The 23,104-nt window shown below is 42.1% G+C and overlaps 1 pseudogene; it reads right to left on the bottom strand.

Moving 5' to 3' along the window:
* Positions 1-23,104, bottom strand: part of LOC121442646 — a 110,073-nt pseudogene that overhangs the window by 5,630 nt on the left and 81,339 nt on the right.

The raw sequence follows: 23,104 nt of genomic DNA, 5'->3' as shown, positions 1-23,104 counted from the left end.
GAGTTTAACATAAAGTTCTTATTAAGCTTCTAAGTATACATGTCAGTCCTTGTACCCATAGCAATGTTATATCCATAACAAGGATATACCGCTTGTTCAAGAGATCAGAAGCCAGTAAAACAGGACCTTACTGGCTAGAAGAAGGCTAAATTTCAGAATTAGCTTAAATGTATTTTATCCTTTAGTATGTATGGCTTACTTAATTGGCATAATTATATCTCCCACTGGTATGTAAAATGTGAACGGAGATCAGGAGATGGAAAGTTTAATACACAAATAATTAAGTTCCTTCCTAAGAAACAGAAGAGTCAAATCCAAAGATTCAAATAATGCTTATAAGATGAAGATTGCTAAATATGAGCTTCCTTTAAAGGGAGCAATGCCATATGTAACCCACAGAAACTAAAAAAGAATAACAACAACAACAACAAAAAAAAACCAGGTCAAGCAGGGAAAGAGGCTCCCTCAAATCTAGAGCAGCCAGTTGATGTTTGGAGTTGTTTATAGTTCAATAAAGCCAGAAGCTTGTTCTGTTACCCTCCATTTGAGCTGTGAGGAAGCAAGTTGTTTTACTGGAGGTAGTCATTAGTTGAACTGTTGGCAATATTCCCTTGACAGCAAAACTTCATTTAAGTTGAAAAAGAAAAATCAATAAACAGATGACCTGAGGCCTAATGAGCAAGGACCTCTGACCCCATCTATCAGCATTCCCCAGAGCATGGGAAGACAGGCTGAGAATCTGGAGGTCAGGGAGGCAAAAAAGACCGGGAGACTGGGAAAGGCACCATGAACTGAGTACCTGGGAGAATGCGATTCCAAACGCCACTCCTGCGATGATCCCCATGTTAGTTTCCATGAAACTGGTAACCAGATCGTAACAGCCCTACAAAGAGAATACAGGTAGTCAAACCAACCAACCTGCCAACCAGCCAGCCAACCCACCCACCCACCAACCAACCAGTCAGCCATCCATCCAACCAACCAAACAAGAATTCAAGCATACAAAAAGTATAGAGGATAGCAAAATGAACCCACACAGGACACTTCCCTAATATTATAATTAATATATATATGTACATATATCATCATATCATCAGCATTAGATTGTTCCAAGTATTAAAACACTAGCCTGATAATCCCACACGAATAGAAACAACAGGGGTAATTTTCTTACTCTGGAAACTAGTTGACAGAGATGACTCTGCTCCCTCCATCACGGCTTTAATTCTGTACTTAAACCCAATCTGTGTTTCTATAAGTGTGATCTATTGAGAGGGGGGTTTGTTTGTTTTTGTTTCTCCAGTGAGGGGGCTTTAACACAGGGCTTCAAACACACTAGGTAAGCCCTGTCACTGAGTCATATCCCAGTTCTGTTTCTGTACATTTCAAGAGGAACTTTATTTTTGATATGCTCATTGTCAACCAGTGGTAGAAGCCACAAACCCAAGTAACTGCATGGTATGAGTTCACCTGTGGCAAGAATAGTTCTCCCTGTTAAATCTTCTGCATTTCCTGAATATATATATATATATATATATATATATATATATATATATATATATATATATAGTCAATATTGTTTCACTGAGACTTCTCCAATACACATTCCCTAACAAATTCCAGACATAATTCCACCCATGGAGTTATCATTAGTAGGGCTAAATTTATCAAGAAATATAAAAGTTCTATGAAGTATACTCTGTAGAGACACAAATGGAAACATTCAAAGATCAAAAGGTATTCCAAAACTTCGAGCTGAAAATTTTATGAACAGTCATTAGGCTGGTCATTGTGGTGCACACCTTTAATCCCAGCATTTTGGAGGCAGAGGCAGATGAATTTTGTGAGTTTGATACAAGTTTGGTTTATGTATCAAGTTCTAGGCCAATCAGGGCTGGAAAATGAGATATTGTCTCAAAACAAAAACAAACACCGCCATTAGCATTTTGTCAGGGAATGATGAACTCTTGGATAAAGAGAAATCATTTGGTCAGAGGAAAATGTTCTAATTGCTACAAATTTTACAAAGTTTGAGTTACTCCTTAAGATTTTTTTCTTAATAACAAAACTCTATATTCTAGAATTAGCTTTGTCAACATTTACTATGTAACCTTGAGTAAGTCACTTCACCTTTCAGAATGTCATTAACCTTATCCATAAGACCAAGTAAATTTCCTCTTCATCTTTAATCTTCAAATATTAATAGCTAAATAGAACAATCGACAGCATTTTAATGTTAAAATTAAAATGTCGTTGAGGTAGATTATATTTTATCAACTTAGTCCAGGTAGGAAATACCCACTTATTTTGCATCCTCCATAATATAAAGAAAGGGTTTTAGATCAAACAGTGGGACTCAAAGTGTACATGGGCATATGTGTACATGGATACGTGTGTTTAAACGTTCATTTATATGCAACTAACCAAATCTACCTGTTTTTGAGTGGACTTATTCAGCAAAGAATATCCAGTCTTCCAATAAAGGACTATGACTTGAATATACAAATTGTGTAAAAAAATAAAGACATTTAATAAACAGAATCAAAGTGGTTCTTGTTTTTCTGGAAGATCATACTAAGGCATAATAACATCTGAATGACCACAACAACCACCTCCACTGTCTTTCATTTTTAAATTCCAATTTTGTTTAACAAAGCTCATAGCGCGTGGAAGTTCTACAATAGCTTTCTGCTCTATATTGTCTATCATATCCACCGCATCTTTCCAGAGAGAGGTTACATTAGCTTAGAGCAGTGCTATAACATGGATTCAACTGACAAAACATACTCCTCACTATCTGGTATAAATATGAAGGGAAGTGCTTGCTGGCTCATGGGGAGTTGTGCAATTTGATTCTTTCTGGTGAAGCTTGCTGATTTCACTTTTACTCGCGATATGATACATCACATTACCTTCCAAACGGTAACAGGAAGGAGAAACACGTGGGTTAGGAAGGCTTCAATAGGCAGGAAGATAAGCAGCTATTCTAACCCTTTCCCAAATGATGTTTCTCCAAGCTGGCCGTCACCACAACCTCCCTTCAGTTAGTGATGTCCAAGTGTGGAAGTGACCTTCATATCATCAGCATTAGATTGTTCCAAGTATTAAAACACTAGCCTGATAATCCCACACGAATAGAAACAACAGGGGTAATTTTCTTACTCTGGAAACTAGTTGACAGAGATGACTCTGCTCCCTCCATCACGGCTTTAATTCTGTACTTAAACCCAATCTGTGTTTCTATAAGTGTGATCTATTGAGAGGGGGGTTTGTTTGTTTTTGTTTCTCCAGTGAGGGGGCTTTAACACAGGGCTTCAAACACACTAGGTAAGCCCTGTCACTGAGTCATATCCCAGTTCTGTTTCTGTACATTTCAAGAGGAACTTTATTTTTGATATGCTCATTGTCAACCAGTGGTAGAAGCCACAAACCCAAGTAACTGCATGGTATGAGTTCACCTGTGGCAAGAATAGTTCTCCCTGTTAAATCTTCTGCATTTCCTGAAAGAGCAGCATGGAACTTGGGAGGAATGCCAAACTGGAGGTCCTACCCAGACCTGTAGAACCAGCTTCTGCTGGGTGCTCGGGATATTTCCTTCTAAAACATTTTTAGTGACTCTGAATGCATTTTTAACAAGCTCTCCAGCTGTTTTTCACATACCCATTAAAGCTTGAAAAAGAACTACTGTTCTGTAAAAAACAAAAAGTTATCTAGTTTTACTACAAAGAAGAAACCAGATTAATACACCCTACCAGTAATAGAGTAAAGCAAAATGAGAAAATGAGAATGATTTTAAAAATGTCTTCCACCCCTTAATGAAGAGGTTTTTTCTATGATTCATCATTCAGTCCTAAGGCCTCCTCTTCAAGTAGCACAGCTCTGGAGATGCAAGGACTGCTTTGTACTACAACCACAGGTCATGTTTGCGTTCAACCTTAAGTCCTGCGCTAGGGCATGAGCTTGTCTACCTACAGCCATCTCTCTCAATTTCCTAATAGGAAAGCCTGGTTGTCAAGCATGAGATAAATCCAGAGACCTGCTAAGTCTCCTAGGAAACACTGAGAAACAGAACAATTAATTCCCTTGTACTTGTGGCATGTCTAAACCTATAGTCGCCAAGGGAAAAGCATCTGCCTGTGGGAGACTTTTACTATTTGGAGAAGGCAAGTTCCAGAAAGGTTCTAGAGGTATCTCTTTAGCTGCCAAGCAGAGTTAGTCTTTCTTCCTCTTGTTCTTAGAAATTGGCAAGAATATGAATGCAGTGACAGAGTAGTTATGTAATTTCCCCAAGTCTTTGAGGCACTCAGGGAACAATAAATAGCGGGAGTGAGGTCAAAGTATAGGCTGTCACCAAAATGGCAAAAAATTGATACATATCTTTTCTTCTAGAAATAATTTTACAAATTACAGATACACCATAGGCCCCAAGTTTTCTTTTATGTTTTCAAGATGCATTTTATCTTTTAATGTGTGTGTGTGTGTGTGTGTGTGTGTGTGTGTGTGTGTATTCACAAGAGCACATGTCTGTGGAGGCCAGAAGAGGGCATCAGATTCCTTGGAGCTAGAATTAAAGGCAGTTGTGGGCCAACCAGCCTCAGTGCTGGGAACTGAATTCCTGCCCTGTGCAAGAGCAACAAGCTCTTTTAACCTCTGAGCCATCTCTCCAGCCCCTTTCTTTCAGATGCTAACAGAAAATATCCCCTATAAAAATCATTGTGAGAAAATAAAGGTAATTTCAACATTGCTGAGATCACATTTGCATCACAGATAATACCTAGAGCATCTCACTCTGTGCCTGGCATTATGCTTTAGATAATTTATTTCATTCAATCCTCATATTAACTCTAAGGAGCAAGAACCCTTATAATCTACAGTTTACATACGGAAAAAACAAACCCGAGAAAGGTTAAGTAACTACACTAAGATCCCACAACGAGAAGGTGCCTGATTCAAAATTTAAACTGACTCTAGCCTCTGAATTCAGATTTCTAGGTTCTTAATTTTCACAAAGGAGGGTATTTACATGAAGAAAAAGAAATTTACCAAAATTTGGTAAGTGCTGTTTTTACAAGCCATATGGACCAAAGCACTCACGCCCATAGATTACTTCTTGTTATCTGTCAATCAAGAGTCTCTCATATGCTAGTAGGTGTATATGCACACTCCATAAAATGGCAGCAAAATGATACACATGGCTCTCTAATCAGGGGCGATTTCCCATCCAAAAGGCAGACATAGTCTATGAGAGGCAAAGGAAACCTCAAAGTTTGAGTTCCTAAGAATATTCCAATAGCAGTCGGTGTTCTTGAAGCTGAGATAGTCAGTACCCAGTCTTTGTGAATCATATCGAGAGTGAAGTCAAAATTCCAGAATGACAAAATGAGCACCCAGGGCAGCAACAAGGCCTTGCAGCATTCCTGTTACAGAGCCCAATATAAAATGGGTAAGATACAGAAAAGACCTCATCATATTCTAATCTTGAGAGAATGGCTATCATCGCTTTATGAATTATTCAATAGATGGCCCAGATAACACAGAACTGTGACGACATTAGAAGAACAGGAAGTTTTCTTGGTAAGAGAAGAAAATTCGCCCCATGGGTGACTAACTATAGGCAAATCCAACTGTACATTCCGCTCTTTTGTTTCTCAAATCATAGGGCGTTTCTTGAACTGTTTAAGACAGCTGATAGCATTCACGCACAGTTGCCATGTGTTCGCTGCATTCCCTATAAAGAGTAATCCAGAATTGGTTTCCCTTCTCTCTGACTCCTGGAAGTTCATTGCTGTCCTTTGCGCTATGAGCAGACTTCCACATCTCGTCCCACCATCCTTTTTTCTCTCTGCTTCTTTTGGAATCGGGATGTTGACAGTGAATTGAATTGGAGCTGTTCATTTCTTTTCCTACAACAGTGAACTCCCTAAAATAAAGGCCACCCTCCTAGCAGAAGCAGACACTGTCTGTCAACTCTACTCCCTTCTTCCTGCCAAAGACTGGCACCCAGCTGTGAATAATTTCATGTTTCGATGGTATATTAAGTAGAAGAAAGGCACCCAGAAAGAAGAAAGCAAACCGTCTCTGTCTGACACGGGCATCAAGGTTAACAGAAACCATTTGCTAACCCTTCATAGCTGTGCCTGGTAGCTGCTTGCTGTGGGAGAGCCACGTGAGACCAATTGGAGGCACAGCTTCCTCTTTCAGAAGTGAGCAGCCTCAAGTGCTTCTCCTAGACAAGCAAACGCCACAAAGGAAGAAGCTCGACTCCCACGAGACTATCCTTTCTAACCTATTTGTCTTAATTTCATGAAAGGAGCCATCGTTGTGAGCCTGCCAGCACCTGCCTGTCCCACTAGCGCGGGGAGAAAGAGGTACCTTCTGGTTCACTTTGGTGGCGGCCACAGTCAGATTGTGCAGATCCAGGGGGTTGCAATCAGTTTCATTCATGCAGCAGCTGGGGGGGATGCCGTGGTCCTGGAAGTAGGGGCTGCTGCTCCAGTTGGTGTAGTTCTGCACGCCGCAGCAGCTCAGCTGGTAACAGGGAAATAGAAAGAATTCAAGCGCACTGGAATGTGGCCTCCTCCCTTTCTGCCCTGAAACTTTTATAAGAAAAGGAGCAGCCAGGCTTCCGATAATAGTGCACCCACCTTTGGTGCGGAAGAAATGAACTCAAGCTCTTCTGCCGATCATCTTGTTTATGGTGCCCATCTGAGCTCAGAGAAGGAAGCTGATTCTACATTATGCTGCTTTTCTTACCCTCTCCACTGTGAAGTAGTATGTCTCTGCCCTTGCTAAACATTACAGCTGTGTAAGAGTGCTCTTAAACACGCAGATGCATATATTAATTACACCCAGAACCCTGATGGGCAGGCAATGGTTTCTCAAAGTTTTCCACTGGATGTGCAATAATAAGTAAATAAATAGCTTCGAGAGAACAGTTGATCTATGGGATAGAAAGCCACTGTTGGTGAGCTATAGTCTACTACCGACTTGGTTTTGTAAAGCTGTTTTGAGAACTGGCCATGCTTGTTTGTTTATGTGTTGTTTATTGTTGCCCATGGTTTCTTTTGTGCAGTGGTGGCAGAGTTGGTTTTGCAGAGTATAAGGCCCTCCCCTATAGCCTGAAGTATCTTCTCTTTTTCCCTTCTGAGAAAAGGTTTTCTGATCTCTCATGTAGACTTTGAAAGCAAATGAAACAAAAAACGTTACTGACTGGTAAATGTGAGCATATAGTTCCTTATAGTTTTGACTTTTAGAAGTCTGAAATGTTGTCAAAATAAAATTTAAAATCTTACTGTTTCAAATTTTGAAATTTTTGGGAGTTTAAATACAGTTACGTCATTCCCCCTTTGCAGATCATACCTAACAGATTCTCAGTTCCCTGTTTGTCTACTCTCTACCCTTACTACAGGACCCCAACAAGTGGATGCTACTCCCCTGACTTCTCTATCTACCCTGGAGATGCCAATTCCAGAGAGCCAGCCTTCAGGCATTATCTGGTAGCTAGACTGACACGAATCCACCACCTTAGCCCCTTTCCCACGATGCCCCTTCTCAGGACAAATGGGGGTGTTCTTGGCACGTTCAGCACTTTTACCAACACAAGACACGCTGGAGAGAGGACGCCTTCTTGACGCTAACTTTCTGGAAAACCGAAACCTGGACAAATGTTTGGAACCAACTCTTCAGAACAGAATTGGACCAAGAGTTAGAGAGTGAGGATGAACAGCATAAGCAACTGATCTAAACTACCGATACCAGGCCTAGAGGTCTAAGCCTGAAACTTCCTACGCAAGCTCCATTCTCCTCTGTTTTCCGGGAACTTACGCTGCGCTGCACATGGTCCACGGCCCGGCTCCTCTCATCATTGCCATTGTAGTTTTGCATGGCCTCCGTGTAAGTCCTCAGGAAGGTGTCCTTGATCTACGGAAGGTAAAGGGGAATGCGGTTCCAGGTCACTGTAGCCTTAACTGACTCCGATTCCTCCCAGCTTCTACCCCAGCACCATTTCTTCTGAAATTTTCTCAGGAAGTGCTGACTATGGAGGGCAAGCCCTGTTGTTTTCTGAGACAAAGATGCTCAAAAAATTCACCAAAGGGTTAACTAGCTGAGGGATTTAAAGAAAAAAAGTTGGTTTCAACCACCAATTTAGAAGGAAGCACGCTTGCCGCCTGTCAGATGGCTCACTGAAGAGGCTAGGTGGGTTTTGGAAGGGCTGGAAGGGTGACTGGCCAAACCTCAGACATGATTTTGCTAGTTATTTTTCTTTGACTTGATTCATACCAAACTTCCTTTTTTACGACCTTCTTTGGCTTTCTGCAGACTGAATTGTAGCAGACAGGCCACCAGCAGGATGGGAAGACTGAGGTTTGGGCTCCAAATTGACCTCTATTCTACCTGACTGGAGTGGGACAAAGCCACCACTCATGTTAGCTCTGATTACTACGACCAAAAGAGAAGAGGCTAAAAGACAAAAGCTTTTCTTGTTAGGAGAAAGCTAATGAAGCCTTTTCTCCTTGTCGGTGAACACATTTGCCCTTGGGATCATTTTTAAGTTCCATCTCACCTCTTTGAAAATCTGAGGAAGATAGGTAGTTGGTAGGTAGACCACTGGGTCACGCGGCTTGTGGCAAACCTTACCCCTGATTCGCGAAGTGCCTCTGAATTACAAAAGCAGCAAGTGGCAGTAATTGGCTGGCAGCATGCTCAAAGCTAAATATGGTAACCCTCCCAATTAGGCATATTCCTTACTAAATCCTGGAAATAATGTCCAGGGGCTAGTTAAGGGACACTAGCTAGCTATGGGACATTTAGCTACAAGCCAAAGTGGCTACAGGATCCAACTCTGTCACCTCATTTTACTCCCGTGCTGTATCTCAGGGTGGGGAATTGTATACAGAATAGGCCTTGTGTCACCCTGAGGACATATGCTCAAGAAACAAGGCTGTGGCGGTCCTCTAGGTAATCCAGGCTTCTTGACAGCATTAGTCCAAGCAAGTGGTACCAATGTGAGCGACTGCCACCCCATGAGTTGTACCACTTAGTCAAAGTGATCAGGGCGAGACTGAAATCCCTAGAGACTACATGGAAAAGAGAGAACTTCTCTTTTTCACACATGCACTTAGGTCATGCTTTTGCCCCCCTTCTCTCTTCAGCTGACAGTAAAGAGTGGGCAGTCTACCTCTAGATGCAGCATCATAGGAAACTGGTCCTGGAACATAGCTTTGGTATTTGGGATGCTACCTACAGTCTACGTCAAAATCAGGATAATAGGGAAAGTAAGAGAACATATACAAGGCAAGCTCCTGGGGAATATAACTCAGCATGCAAAAACAGAACCCAGGAAGGCATGCTGCTAGAATTCAACCGCAGCCACACTACTTCTTGGAGCACTAGATCCGTGTGCTAGGTTTCCATTCCCATGCGCCTATCTGCTGCAGCGTTTCCCGCTCTTTCTGTGGTAGAATAATGGATTTATAAGCAAGCCAATTATCTCAGCTCGCTTCTAGCGCCAGAAATCTTACAGAGAAATACATGTGCTTTGTGCAAATAGCTACTCTCAAAGGACTCCATATTGGAAGCTACTGCTTTAAAACAGAGAGGAGACTCATTTTATGAAAGAGCCAGAGAGAAAGCTCAAGGAAGGATCCACAATGAAGGGCCTAAAGTTTGGAGGATGTTCCCGGCTAGTCCGTATGCGCCCTTTACACATTCCGTTCATTTTCAAAACTCCTCTTCACAAAGCCTCTTGAACTGAGTTTCCTACCATGAATATACTCACCTCATGACGAAAGACAAATCCAGAAATGCCAGCTACAAGCTCAGCCAGGAACACCAGGGACAGGAACATGGCATACTAAAAATGAAGCAAACAGGGACAAAGTCACAAGGCAGGATTAAGAAGAAGACTTTGAAGGGTTGGAAAAATGGGTCATTCAATCCCTCTGGCCTCTGTAGGTACCTGTACTTGGGTGCATATGCCCACACTCAAACACAGACCCCTGCACACACACACAGATAAAGAGAGAAAGAGAGAGAGAGAGAGAGAGAGAGAGAGAGAGAGAGAGAGAGAGAAACAGACAGATATTTAAAAAGCGTGCTTTTTCAGGGTAAACCTTTCTGCTAGGGGCAATTAGACAAGTCCTTATTATCCTCGAGAAAGTTCAGAAATGGAAATAGCCTTCTTGGAATTTCACGCATGAGTATCAACATAGAAAACTGCCTTTTTAATATGCACAAACGTTTTGGGGCATGGATGCTGGGGAGACCTCAGCTAACACTGACACTGTGCCCTTCTGCCCAGACCAATCAGGGGAGACCTAAAAGGACCACCCACTCCAAAGTGTCATCTACCTTCAATATGAAAATATTCAGGCTAAAAAAAAAATCCGCTCTATAGGTCAGGTCACAGGAAATAGTTCTGTGGTGTTTGGGAGACTCGTCAGCCAACTTCTTAATGGTGAGAGAGTGCCTGTAAAGTCAATCTATGCAGATAACTTTCATTTCTTTTTTACACTCTTTCTGCAGTGAAACTTAGGACCTCCAGTATTATGCCACTGAACTGCCACTCCAGCCCTCCCTATTCTATTTTGTAAACTGTTCCAGTTACTGGAAAGACTTCTTCTCCCCCCGGTTGTTGGTCTACCTACTTCCAATTTCCATTTGCTGATATTGGTCCTGCTTTCAGACTTAGTATGAACATCAGCCATTTGGGCAAACTTCTCCATCTTCTTGGCCACATCTCAGAGTAAATGACTAAAAACCCACTTTATTTTGAAGTGCACCATCTTATCTGTTGTCAAAGACCAGGATGTGTATAGCAGGATGTGCCTCTTCACTATTTTGGCTACCCCTGAACATTGTACCCTCAGCAGGCTCTTGTGGGGATGCTTGCCTCTGGACTGAGAATGGAATGGAATTTATAGCCTCTACAAATTCAAATTCAGTTATAGCCTCTACAAGTACAGGCACTACTACTACTAATCCCAAGTGTTTCTCATCTCATTCTACCTGCGCTTCCCAGTTGGAAACACACACACTCTTTCTCTGGGTCTCTGTACACACGTAGGCAAACATCTGAGTTCAAAGATGTTACACAGCACTTAGGAGTTAGGAAGGCTTTCCCCATTTTCTGACTTTGAAAAACAGACAAAAAGAAGAGGAATTAATTCCTTACCAACAAGTCATATATCTTATGACCTGCTTCTTCTCCTCTCCAAATGAAATATAGCAGTTCTGAATGTTTGTAATGACCCTAAATGATGATCTGGATGGACTACACAATGTCACATAACTTACCCATAAATGTGTACATATGACTTATAAGTATATAAGTCAAATACAAATACACATAGGGTCATATATAACTCTTCTTAGTGACACATACTTTAAGAAAGCACTGGGTTAAAATATTTATGTTTTCTAAATATTAGTGAAATTCTCTACAAACAGTACAACCACTAAAATATGAAGCATGAGGTTATGATTCCCTATGCCTATGTATATAATTTATCTTTAGACCTCAAAGAAAATATGATCAGAAGTGTCATTACTCTGTGCATAAAAGGCCTAGTGCATACAAGGCCTACCATCTACCTGAAAGCTCTCTGGGAAGATAACTATAAGAAGGCAAGTGGGAAAAAGAGCATTTACTGTTGTGTTCAGACAACCTCTTTGGGCCTCCATATAGGACAAGTTGTTATTGTTTGTGGTTTTTCATTTCTTAAGGCTAAAGCTAACAGAGGCCCCTAAGATTCTAAATACTATTAAAGGCGCAGTAAGAGCCTTTTGGCGGTATACTTTTGGGGATCCGTCACCGTCACTGCTCTGTCTGCACTAGGAGTGCACAGGCCGGTTCATGTCATTGCATCAGTCCTCTGAGTGAGAGGGTCTACCTTAGTTGAACTCCCACAGTGGGCCAGAGAGTGTGAGGGGAGAGAAAAGCATACACAGGCATCCTTGCACATCAAAACTCAAAGACACAGGAAGGCCAGCTCCAATGGCAACGTGGGCATGTAAGGATGCTTGGGCTCAGGATGATCTCCTGCTCATCAAAGTCACACAATGAATGCCTGAGGAGATTTCCAAGCCACAGTTGAAGACTAGTACAGGGCATCTTGCCAAGAAGACATTAATTGTTCACTGGGATCAATGGCCAGCGCTTTGCCAATCTACCTCAGGAAACTGGGACTATATTTACTGTGCCAGGCTGTGTCTGGGATTGTTTTTCCCACTGGGAGGATTGAAAGGTGGATTAGTTACAAGTATGGTGTAAAATTAAAATCAATGAATATTAAAGTCTTTTGTGTCGGTGTGTGGGGCTCAGAGAAGGGCTACTTAACCATCATGTGGATTTATTGTTTTACAGAAAGTAACTGAGAAAGCACATTATGCTGAAATATACTTACCAGTTTCAGCATCCATGGGCTACCACGGCATGTAGCAAAGCATCCAAAGAGGCCGAAAACAACAATAGTGGTGCCGGTTCCGATGAGCACATTTGTGCTCATTTGTGGAATTCTCAGCAATAAGGGAGATGTAGGTGCCCAAAGTAAGCTTTCCCCAGACTCCAACAGCCAACAGGATCACTCCGGTGATCTGTAAATGGAAGAGAAGACAGCATGAAACTATAGTCAGAAGAGGTGAGAATGGGCATTGTCTCTGTTACTCTTTCATTGCTGTGAAGAGAGACATGAGCAAGGTAACTTACATAAGAGTTTACTTGGTGCTTAAAGTTCCAGAAGGAGCACATGATCATCATGGCAGGGAGCATGGAAGCAGGCAGGGAGTCATAGTGCCATGGCAGTAGCTAAAAGCTCACATCCTGACCCATAAGCACGGGCGAAAAGGGAAAGCTAAAAATGGCATGGGATTTTGAAATCTCAAAGTCTGGCCCCAATAATACGCCTCTTCCAACAAGATCACAGCTCATAATCCTTCCCAAACAGTTTCACCGACAGAGGGAATATGAATATATACAAATACAGCATCTAAATTCATGGGCCATCCTCATTCAAACCACCATAGACATAGAGCAATATGATTACAGTTCAAGAATAAAGCATATATGAGCAAGGCACACTTGTTGAAGGACTCCCTGAACAGCAAGAAATGTCAGAGGCCATTATCCAAAACTGTCACAGAGTAAAGGCACATTGATTGGTATGCAATTAGACCTGCCCCTTACATATCCTGAATGTAGTTTTTACATTAATTGGAAATCAAGTCAATAAAGACACTTAAAAAAAAAACCTCTTAAAGAACATCATAAGACATGTGTGAGAGGCGTTCTTCCAGTGTGTGTCTGTCTGGTACTGAGCTAGGCATGATCCCAGAAAGAATGCTGGCTCCTTCCTTCAATGGCATATGAGGATAGAGCAAGTCTTAAGGCTATCCTGAATATTTGAAGAACAAGGGTATTCTTGTCCATTATCATCAAACTCTCTATGAAGAAAATATTCTAGATAGTTTAGAATCCCTATTGAAGTACTGTCACACAATACTTTATTCATTATAAAGCAAAAGAAGAGTCTGATTATCGATCTCTTGAGATTGGTTATGATGCTATTTGTCAAATATCATCAACCATTTTGACTGAAACCTTACAACATGTCTAAATTCTAGCCCTGTGTATTTTTAAGGCCTTTACATAGGGTAGCAGGCTCAAGACTGTGTGTTAGGCCCTGCTTTTCATTCCCTGCAGTTCCCAGGCCTCAGTAATTGGGGATGGTGAAGCAATGAGTGTCTTTGTGTCCCCACCATCCCACAGTTGCTAGATCCTTAAATTCACTTATAGCTTGGTGACATATTCAAAAGGGAAAGTTTTCAAATTACCACTACTTTTCCAACTGAGGCTGAAGTATTTCCACAGTTTTGTCCCATGCTGCAGCTCAGTGCTCCACACTAAAGATCTCAGATTTCTGTCAGTCTACCAAAGAGGCAAGATGAGAAACTCAAGAAAATTAGCAAAGTGTGTCTGCACGTGCTCGGGTGCTCGGGCGCGCACACACACATCCACACACAAATTACTTTTTGAAAGAAGGAAAGGCATAAAGTAGTGTTAACAATGCATGCTGTATAATTAGGCTTTGCTTGAAATTTCATAAAATGCATATGAGATTTGTTATGGTACTAACTCCCCGGTCTTGTCCCAGTAGCCTATTTTATAGATCTATCAATGTGCATGAGAGAATTACATGTTATATGATAAAAGAGTAAATATAGGATACAGATTTGAGGAGAAAGAATTTGACACTAATTTTGAAGAGCAGGGGGCCCAGTGGAGGCTGACTGCCTATGGGAATGGCTTCATTGAATTAAAACCAAGACTGCAGATGCTGCCAAGAGTTTCACATCCTCTGCTGACACCTGGTGGTCATTTTAAAAATGCACCTTCCCTGAACAGTTTGTTTAGCTGTACTCTGACAATTAAGAACAAACCTAAAATGATCTTTACCCACTAGAATCAACTCTTATGTTACCCAGGGTAAAAACAGACCATGTTGGTAAAATAAGATGCCTGCCACCAACCTTCCACTCTCAAATTAGCTACAAAGAATTCCATAATAATTGGATTCTAAGACATTCAATAGCAAGGGCTAGGTCTAGGTAGGGTATATATGACAGCTGTCATGTGTGTTGGATGGCTGCAGTGGTCGCCACAGACACCATACACACACATACACACATGAGGGGGCACAATGGGACGGAAGGAGGGTGGGGAGAGCCCATGTGATGGAAGCTAAGGGGTAAGTGTCAGTACAGTCTGGGCACAACTCTGAATTATGACGAACAGAAGCAGAATACCACTAGCTGCTATTAATATAGGTTCTGAAACGAGGCTGAAGAATACAAAATCATTAGCATTAGAAGAGGTATATCAGTGCTGGAATGTTAGTGCAACACAGTCCAGCATGAATGAAAATCTAAGTTCAAGTTCTAGTATAGGAGAAAATAAAACCCAAAACATTAATTCAGACTTAAAAAATAGCATATGTTACTTTAAAGTTATAATGAAAGCGCGTCATGGAAAGGTTTGGCCATGTGCCACAGTGTTCCCAGAGGCTCCTGGAATAGACTCACTAGGCTTCATTTTCATCATAAATTGGATATTTGGGGAGCAGGCAGCAGACGTAAGTGATTCTCCTTGTTCCTATTAGATCATTCCACGTAATATTGGGCAGGCTCCTTGCCAATTCTGTACCATCTCGATCTTTCTCAGGAGTCCGCAGCCATGTGACACCTTCCCACTCTGTTACTACATAGAGCATAGATCTGACCAATGTGGTTGTGAAAGGGTAAAGTCCCCATTGTCTTCACTCTCACTCCCTAACACCCAGCTTGGGAGCTCCACCTTCGGAGTGAACACGCCCAATCACTTTAATGATGAGATGAGGTCATATTTAGCATGTCAAGAGTCAAGGAACGTTGTGAAGGGCAGCAAGAAATGACGTGATGGGGGTATACAGTATAACTAAGAGTCCCGTCCTAAGACGCTGTGTGGGATTAGAAGGCACTGTATCTAAGCACTAAGAAAAGGCAATGCCAAAGAGACAGCAGGCAGAAATCTCAGCTAGATCACATGTTATGTGAAAGCCTTGGCTCGAACATCCCAGAATGTCACAGGTTGGTTTGTTCTTGGTGACTACTCATAGAGGTATGCTAGAGTAGTCTTCTTCCACCTCCATGGCTCTGTAACGCAGAAAAATACAGGATGCAGAAAGCCTATGGCAATTATCAGTGGTTAAAATACAGTTCCTTCTGGTGTCAGATTTTAAGAGGAAAATTGGGCAACAAAGTATTCCTGTACTTAATTCTTAGGTGAGTGTGTTTGCGTATTTTCTGCAGCACTGGAGACACTGGGGTCTGGCTCTGGAGAGTACTGATAGGAGCCAGATTGCAGAGAACCAGAAGCCTCCATTATCTTAAGATGTCTTTTTTTCTTTAAACTTTGAGAAGTATGCTCGTTATATTTATAGCTTTGTTTCTTATTATGAGTTATGTGTCTGTGTATCTAGTACACTAAAATGTACTAGATTAAGAATTAGAATGTATGGGGTTTCTGGTAGGCTTGAGAAAGCACTGGAAGACAGGCAAAGGAAAGGGACTCAGAGTATTTCAAAGCCAGAGTTCTAGACTGGAAGGTCAGGAGACAAGGCCTTTGCAGTTCTGTAGAGAGTTGTGTGAGTTTGGACAGATCACCAAAGCTTTCTGGGTCTCAGTTCCCTTTCCAGTACAACTAGGAGATAGACAAATCTGGCTTTCCCGTGACCTAGCTCTAATGTTCCGATTTGAGAGACCTGAGCCTCAAACTTTGGTTGTTTACTAACTGTAATAAATTTTATGTGTGATTTTTGGGAAAATAAACAAAGGAAAGTTTACAAGGTTCTATTTGCACGTGACAAACCATTAGGCACAGGACAAGCCAGTCAGTTCGTTTCTAGACACAAAGCTCTCGGTTTTGTCACTTTTCTAGAAGTCACCAAGCTCTTCAATCAGAGAGAGGAGAATGCCCAGTGGATTACATTTTTATACTGACACCCCAAAATCCATGAGCTTCTTGGCATAACCACAGTTTTCTTCTTTATATGAAGATAGCTGTTATCTCAACAGAAATAAGACACTACTACAAACTATTTCCTTCTAAATAAGTTCTTTTGGCCCATTCAATTCTTTTTTATCTTGTGCATGCACAGGTGTGCGTGTGAGTGTGTATGCATGTGCATTTAGCAGCACAAATGTGGAAGGCAGAATGTGCTGCACAGCCAACAGATTTTCAGTACAAAGAAAAGAGAAGCTGGGAAATGAGAGAAATGGGAGCACCTTAATCATTGCTTTGCTCAAACTGAGTTTGAGGACCAGCAAAAGCTCCAGAGTTCAGGCTCTGTTTTCTGTGGGGCTTGGATAAGACAAAAGGTCATATATGTACCATGTTCAGAAGACAGTTGCGAGCATGGGGCTTGAGTTAAAGCGTCAATAATGATTGCAGGGCTGTGGCTAGCTGAGGGAATCGTGTTGCCTGGAAACAGAAGAGGAGAATGGTAAGAAGGCCAGAGGGTAAGGCTTGAGGCAGATGAGCAGTAGAGCACTAGAAGAAAATGCCAGATGGAAAATGGTGAGAGACACAGAACCAAGTAGCCATACCTATGAAGGTGGCTCTAAATATGAGAAAAAGCTATGGAAGAGAGGGAAGCTTCACATTTTAAAGGCATATGGGGAACAAAACACCATCATAGTTCCATGTTCATTAGCAGCTGTGGTATTTTTTACTTATAGATTCAGAAAAGCCTGTGTCTTAGCTACATTTTTATTGCTGCAAAAGGCACTCTGACCAAGGCAACCTTTAGAAGAAAGAGCAGGAGCTTGCGGTTCCAGAGGGTTAGAGTCCGTGGTTATCATGATGGGGAACATGGCAACAGGCAGGCAGCAGGCATGGTGCTGGAACAGAAGCTGCAATTTACATCCTCATCTAAAAGTAGGAGGCAGGCACACGCACGCACGCACACACACACACACACACACATACACACACACACACACACACACACACAGAGAGAGAGAGAGAGAGAGAGAGAGAGAGAGAGAGAGAGAGAGAAGAGAGCGCACGAGAGTTACCTGGGAAAGGATGGGCTTTTGAAATCTGAAAGCCCATCCCTAGTGACACACCTCTGCCACTGAGGGCACACCCTCCTAACCCTTCCCAAATGGTTCTACCAACTGGGGGTCAAGTATTTAAATATATGAACCCACAGGGACCATTCTCATTCAAATCACCACAGCCCACTAAGACAATGCTTTGCATGAAAATATCACTTCATCTGACATCATTTCAATAGACTTCAAATTTCCAGACCCATAGCATGAGCCTAGAATAATTTGTCACAAATCCGAACTACTATTTTGAATTTATCTGTGACTATACAGCCAAGTTCTATAGCGCAGATTTTGTAAGAGGTTCCAGATCCTTTTGAAGATACGCAAGAGCTTTGAAAGACACTACAAAGAGCTAGACACTCAGCTCTGGCTCTGCGTCCAGCATAGACTTTCCATGTGCTTAGTGAAGCAGGTGATCACTTCACAGGAAATGGCTCTGGGCATGTTGTAAGACTAGCAAACTGTGCTTCTTTTTCCAATTATCTTTTCAAGTTGGCTCCATCAGCTTGACTCAGTCAGTATACACATATTTGTCTTACTTTGTCATCTATAAAGTCACAGAACCGGACCCAATGACTCTACATGGCTCCTTATAGCACTAGAGTGTTGTTGTTGCTGCTGCTGTTTTCCTTTTCTTTGAAGTGCTCAAAGGTCCTCAAAGGGGCCAAGGTTGCACTCTGGTCAAGGAGGCAGGTAGGCTGACTGCAGATCTTCACCTCTGCTTCAGCTCAGAACACCTGCTATAGTTTCCCCTTCCCCTTACAACCTCCAGTGTGTCGCACAGATCTTTCCCTTGAAACCACCTTTCCTGCCATCCACTGTTTTATTCCATTGCCCAACTCCAGCCGGCATTCCCTGGGAACTACAGGCCAGTCCAGCTAAGGAGGCAGGGAGGCTAGCTACCTCTTCCTCGGCGTCTCCAAATCCTTTCCCCATTTCCATCCCAGTTCTGTACTAGACCACTTGCTAAGGCCCCCCGACCCCACCTCCAGTGTATCACAGAGATTTCGCCTTTACATTTTCTTCTTCAGCTCACTGCTTTATGGTAGCACTGAACTACATCAGCTGTCTGCTGGGAATTCTCAGGTCACCCCAGTCAGGAAAGTTGGTAGATTAGCTGCGGCTCTTCACCTGCCCCCACCCCTCCTCCAAACCCACTGCCCCAGGCTCATTCCAGCTCTGCAGTGGAACACCTGCTGTGGTCTCCCCTTCCTCTCTGACACACCCCCATCCCCATCTCCAGTGGATAATGTAGACAGACCTTCTCCTCCAATCCTCAAAGCACATATGAACTCACAGAAACAGAGGCAGTATGCATGCACAGGACTTGCATGGATCTGCACGAGATGGGGTCCCAGAGCTATAAGAAGTAGACACATTCCCTCATCTCTAATCCTGAAGTCATTTCCTATTGATACTCACCTGCAAATGAAAATTTAGCTTCCACCAAGGGGGGCTCACTCGGGGAAGAAACTACTTTTAAAGTTGGCCTGCACGCCCAGCAGTGGGGGCCAGCACATAACAGGGGTATCTTTGGTGCTTTCTTGGGCTCAAAATGTTGCATTGGAGCTTTTTTGGTTTTAATATAATATTCTCTCTCTTTTACCCTATAGGTACTGTGTGTATCTATTATGGCTTCTAGTTCTGTGTTTTTAATGGGCTTCCCGAGTGTGTGAATGAGTGGGTCTTCATTTCTTATACATTCTCTTGGGCCCTTTTTCTTCTGTTTGTTTGTTTTGTCCTATACCGATGCGTTCATTTTTATTTTATGATTATTACACTTTAGAAGCTTCATTGCTAATGAGAGACAGAAGGGGGTGGATCTGGATGGGAGGGATGGTGGAGAGGAACTGGGAGGAGTAATAAGAGGGAAAACTAATTAGTAAAAACTATGTGAGAAAAAATTCTATGTACAGTAAAAGGAGAGGGAGTGTGTGTGTGTGAAAGAGAGGAAGATGGAAGGGAGGAAAGGACAAGCCAATTGCTTTCTGCGTTGCTAACTGCATTGGCCAAGGACCTGGCCTGAGCCAGCCCTGTATTTCACCTGGAGGGGTGAAGTGAACACCAGGGACGAATGTCAAGGGGAGCTCGTTGTGAGCTGTGTGGCATGAATGTTTTATACTAATAAGCACTGTTGACTACTTGCAAAAGTTGAAGAGCAGCCTTAGGCTTTTGACCTGCGCTCACAGAGAGTGTATTGCTATTTTTTTAACTGTCCCAAAACAGAAGTATAAAACTAAGCACACTAGAGCAGAAGACTATCCAGAATGAGCTCACATCAGAATGGCTTCACGATGACCCAGATACGGAAATAGAAATCATACAGGTGAACTAGGAATTGGAACTAACAAAGCCACTTACAAGGAGATTTATGTACTTAGAATCCAAGACCAGCTGTAGTGGTTAAAGTGGCAGAAGCTTAATGCTGGGGGAATTCCCTCTATGGTACGCCTCCCCCATCAAACTCCTAAGTCGATCACTTGTCTTGAAAATCGGTTGGTGCAGCTTAACACACAAAGAGGCCACATGAGTGCCAGTAGTACTAAAAGGCTTAGTGACATTGGCAGCGAGCCAGCCACCACTGAAGGAAGAGTGGTGCGAGAAGCCACTTCCCTGGCTTCCATTCCTCATGGGACTAGCCCTGTGAGAAGAAGATGGCTCGAATCCCACATTAGTAAGGAAAAGAGACTTCTTAAAAAGACCACATCAAGTAAGTGTATAACCAAGAGCCACAATGGTATTAATGGGTGTTGAAAATGCCTGTAACCACGTTTATCCCATTTTTTCTTGTTGAATACACAGCAAGGTTTCAAGAGTCATGTGAAGGAAACTCAAGTCTTCTGCCTCTTTATAGCACTCAGTGCCTCAGCCACATTCTGTGTCTGATTCTCCAAGACCACATGGCACTCATTCTGTCCTAATATCTGCCCAGCAAAAGAGCTGCTTGTGGGATTAGAAGTCCAAATTTTCAATTTGAAAATCAGTCACTGCCTATAGTGCAATGTCCCTCTGGGGCCCATCATGGGAATTTGACAAACACGGGATGAATCTTAGCAATGCTCCTTTCATGGGTTGTATCCTTCAGAGGTATCAGATGGGAATAAACCCAAATAAACTCATCCTAACAATTACTCATAAATATGAACCTAATCAACACTCTGTGACAGAGTACCATGCATGCTATGATTATATCATTAAACACATTCCTGTTCTGGGGTTTAATTATTTCCAAAAGGGAGACTGTATTTTGCCTAGTCTTTTGGCATGATTATCATCTCTAAGTCACAAAAATAAAACTTTATCTGAATATATATATATATATATATATATATATATATATATATATATAGTATATGTACATATGGAAATAAGAGGAAGACCTCAAGTCGTAGTCATTCAGTTCCCATACTCTCTGTGGTTGTATATTGGGAGTGTGATGGGCGGGATGTGGGATGGGAGCCTCAGGTCTCCTTCTGCATGAAACTGGGGCTGGGAGGCATACTTTCAAAAGAGGGTCAGCTATTAAATGAGGAAATACGAGACAAAGAAAATGCAAGTACAAGATTCTGATAAAAAAACAAAACAAAACAAAGCAGAGTTTTTCCTTAATTCTCCCCTGAGATAGTTTAAAAGACAAATAAAAATAGCAATTTAATTAAGTTTCCCTCAGTACTCACAAGTCCATATTGCGCACATTTGTGATAATACCACCAAGTAAAATGTATAGTTTTGAACTGGATGACAACATTTCAGTAACAAGTAATCACTAACGTCATGGTGATCCCACAAGATAATATTGCTATGACATGCGGACTTCTAAAGTTTGTATACACTTGCTCTGATAGTACTTACTATAAAACTGCCTAGCAATGCATTTCTCAGGATATAGCCCAGTTAAGTGATGTGTAAGTGTGAGTAATACAGGTAAAGTTCACACATTTGCTACTGAGAAAGTATGAAAACAATGGACCCTAAGATAATATGTTCTTGGCAAATAAATAAACAAATACAACAAAAATTAAACAAGAAATATTGGGCTGGAGAGATGGCTCAGCCATTGAAGGCTTTGCTCCCAACCAAAAATATAAGAGTTGGGTTTCCAGCACCCACGTCTGTTTCTCCAGCCACTAAAAAAAGAAAGGAAAAAAAAAGAAATATATTGTTTCCGAAGAAAAGTGATAGAGCGCCGCAGTACCCCTGCTGCTAGAAGATTCTGTTGCTCTCTGAACCTTCACTGTCCCCATATTGTCCCCATACTCTATTCCCCGCGAAGCAGCAAGGGTGATTCCACTAAAGCCTACATTCAACAGCACCCCTCCTCTGTTCAAGATTCTTGCCCAGTGTCTCATCTCCTAGGAAAAGAGCCAACGTTCTCCTCTAACTGGGCTGGCGCTCTTTGACCTGCAGCCTCCACTGGTGTTCTCTGTGACCTCTTGTGACTCTCCTCTTGCTTTCCCTGATCCATTCTTAGCTGCCTCTCAAGCTCCCTACTTCCTTCTCTCCACATTTGTTGTTCCTTCTAGAAGACTTTTGAAATCTCTGCTTCCTTCAAGGTCTTTCTCTATGAGCTCTTCTCTCCACTAAGGCTCCTGTTTTATTTTATACCACTGGACTTGAACGCTATTTATTTGATTTATCTCCAAAAACCAATCTAAACTCCACAAGGGTAGGATTTGATCTTATTTATTGGTTTATTTCCCCAGCCCAAGACAGATGCCTGTTTATAGCTAAGTGTTCGGTATGTATCTGTTAAATGCGGAAATACAAGATGGTAGGTAGGGTCTGAGGCTATGAATCATACTTTCACCAGCACCATGTTGAGAAAGCCAAATACGGACGACTGACTCTGCTATGACCCATGTATCTATTTTACCATAAAAATAAAACAACAAAAATGAAAAATGTCAAAATTGTTTTTTTTGGTTTTAGTCAAGCACAATGTTTTCCGAATGTTTGCTTTGTGCCACAATGAGGACTAAATGAGCAAGCATGGAAACAGTTGATTCCCATGAATAGAAAACTAATTTGAAGCTCGAATATCTTTCATCCTCTACAGTGGCTGCAATTAATGGGCGGGAGCCTAGAGAACAAACAGTGCTTGCAACAGTGAGATTTCTCTTCTCTTAAAAATTCATCACCAGGCCCTTCCCTCTTCGGGCACATAACATCACCCAGCTCAGCCTGTCTGGGCGCTGGGGCCGAATCCTGAGGGCAACCGGGCGGGCGGAAGTTCCTTTATTTCAATAGCCTGCATGCACCAAGCAAGGTAGGCGCTTTGTTTACGAGCTACCCAACCAGCACGGAGATCTGATCTTGGCACCAGAAGAGACATCACTGGAGCACCAGGAGAGCTATCACTGGAGAGTGCCATCACTGGGAAGGTACATCAGTAGGCAAGGAGACCTGATCCTGTAAAAGAAGATCCATAGGGGGGCATTCGGAGGAAGAGATGGGC

The sequence above is a fragment of the Microtus oregoni genome, unplaced genomic scaffold (assembly GCF_018167655.1).
Source record: "Microtus oregoni isolate MIOR12 unplaced genomic scaffold, Mior012 000092F_ref0000046, whole genome shotgun sequence".
Lineage (NCBI taxonomy): Eukaryota > Metazoa > Chordata > Mammalia > Rodentia > Cricetidae > Microtus > Microtus oregoni.
This window is presented reverse-complemented; position numbering and strand designations above follow the sequence as displayed.